This window comes from Nomascus leucogenys, unplaced genomic scaffold (assembly GCF_006542625.1).
Source record: "Nomascus leucogenys isolate Asia unplaced genomic scaffold, Asia_NLE_v1 000903F_72717_qpd_obj, whole genome shotgun sequence".
In the NCBI taxonomy this organism is placed as follows: Eukaryota; Metazoa; Chordata; class Mammalia; order Primates; family Hylobatidae; genus Nomascus; species Nomascus leucogenys.
Window position 1 is genome coordinate 67,982 of NW_022096080.1, and position 2,210 is coordinate 70,191.

A 2,210-nucleotide genomic window follows, 5' to 3' on the forward strand; every position below is an offset into this window, starting at 1 on the left:
TACAGGCATGAGCCACCGTGCCCAGCCTATCTGTAGTGTTTTTAAATGATCTCTTTATATAACTCTTTTAGTGATTTTTCTAAGTATTACATGATATTTATTTATCACTGTGTACTGGTGTCATTATTTTATCAGTTAAAGCGATGTGTGTCATCTTTACCTCCCTTTTTGTCACTTTTCCTCTCCCACTTGTAATATGATTGTCTTAAATTATTTCTTCTACATACATTTAGAACCACACTGGACCATGTTATACATTATTTATTTATTTTTTTTGAGACAGTGTCTCACTCTGTTGCCCAGGCCTGAGTGTAGTGGCACGATCTCGGCTCACTGCAACCTCCATCTCCCAGGTTTAAGTGATTCTCCTGCCTCAGCCTCCTGAGTAGCTGAGACTACAGGCATGTGCCACCACACCTGGCTAACTTTTTGTATTTTTAGTAGAGACGGGGTTTCACCATGTTAGCCAGGCTGGTCTTGATCTCCTCACCTTGTGATCTGCCTGTCTTGGCCTCCCAAAGTGGTAAGATTACAGGCATGAGCCACCACACCTGGTCATGTTACTTTTGCTTCAACTGTTAAATATAATTTAGAAGGCTCAAGAGAAAAAGGAAAATTTATTGTTTCTATCCATTTTTTTCTTGCTTACCATGTTCTTTCTTCTTTCCTGATGTCAATGATTTATTCTTTTATCATTTCTTTTCTGTCTAGAGAAATTTAGCTATTTTTTAAAGGATAATTCTGCTAGCAGCTAATTATCTTAGTTTTCTTTGCTCTGAAAATGTCTTGATTTCTTCTTTAGTTCTAAAGGATATTTTCTCTGGATATAGAATTCAGAATTAACAATTCTTTTCTTTCCATCCTTGAAAACTGTTGTGCCACTCTTTCTGACCTCTGTGATTTCTGATAAGATACCCACTGTTAGGCAAATTGGTTTTCTTTATAGGAAAGGTGTTTTGTCTCTTTTGTTGCTTTCAATATCTCTTTATCTGTTTTTAGAGTTTAGAAATTTTGATTGATTTTGCTTTCAGTCAACCGTTGAAGGAGATTCTTCTCTAAAAAGTACATAAAAATGCAAATCTCCAAGTCAACAATCTCTAAAATAGTTTAGATTTCTGTATTCTGGTGTTTGGAAAACAAGTTCACTAAGGCAATCCCTTAGGGCTGGTAATTTCATGATGTAAATCATTTCACATTTGCAAAGCATAAAGTAGCAAAGTTTTAGTCACTGCACAAACAAGTATCTGAACCCCTTCCTGTGTTAATTGGTATAAACTATCTAGGGCGGCAGTGCCCCACCTTTTTGGCACCAGAGACCGTTTCATGAAAGACAATTTTTTACATGGATGAGGGAGCAGGGGCTGGGGGGATGATTGGGGATGATTCAAGCACATTAGATTTATTGTGCACTTTATTTATATTGTTATTACATTGTAATATATAATGAAATAAGTATCCAACTCACCGTAATGTAGAATCACTGGAAGCCTTGAGTTTGTTTTCCTGCAACTAGACGGTCCCATCTGGCAGTGATAGAAAACAGTGACAGATCATCAAGCATTAGATTCTCATAAGGAGCCCACAATCTAGATCCCTTTCATGCAGTTCACAATAGGGTTTGGGCTTCTATGAGAATCTGATGCCTCCGCTTACCTGGGAGGCAGGGGAGCTCAGGTGGTCATAAGAGCTATGGGGTTGGTGTATAAGTACAGATGAAGCTTCGCTGGCTCTCCTGCCACGCTGCCTGGTACCTGGTCTGTGTACTGGAGATTGGGGACTCCTGATCTAGAGTAAAATAGATAAAGAGTTCGCCTGAACAGGGACTTGAACCCTGGACCCTCAGAGTAAAAGTCTGATGCTCTGCCAGCTGAGATATCCAGGTACTCACTCATTTTTTTCCACGGAGTATCTAATCTAGATTTCTTCATTTGTTCCGTTCATTTTATGTTTCATGTTGCAATTTGTAAATCACGTTACTTGAATTCTCCTCATTTCGAAGACCCTGTTTAAGAGAGACATTATAATCGCTAGGAACATTTTCCTTTTCTCTTTTTAAACATCTCCTTTCTGTAGATTTTCGTAACCTGAGATGGGGCGTCTTCTACGCAAAGCACTGCGGAGCTGCTAGATACAGAGGGTTTCATTCTCGCCAATTAGCTGCAACCTAAACTTCTGGAGGCAATAGTAGAGCTACTTTTGTTCGTATCCCT

General features: G+C 39.0%; 1 non-coding gene across 1 annotated transcript; it reads right to left on the reverse strand.

Annotated features, from left to right (window-relative positions):
- Nucleotides 1-1,809: 1,809 nt before the first annotated feature.
- On the reverse strand, nucleotides 1,810-1,882 carry TRNAK-UUU. The gene has a single exon. It is a non-coding gene; the product is annotated as a tRNA-Lys (tRNA).
- Nucleotides 1,883-2,210: the final 328 nt, after the last annotated feature.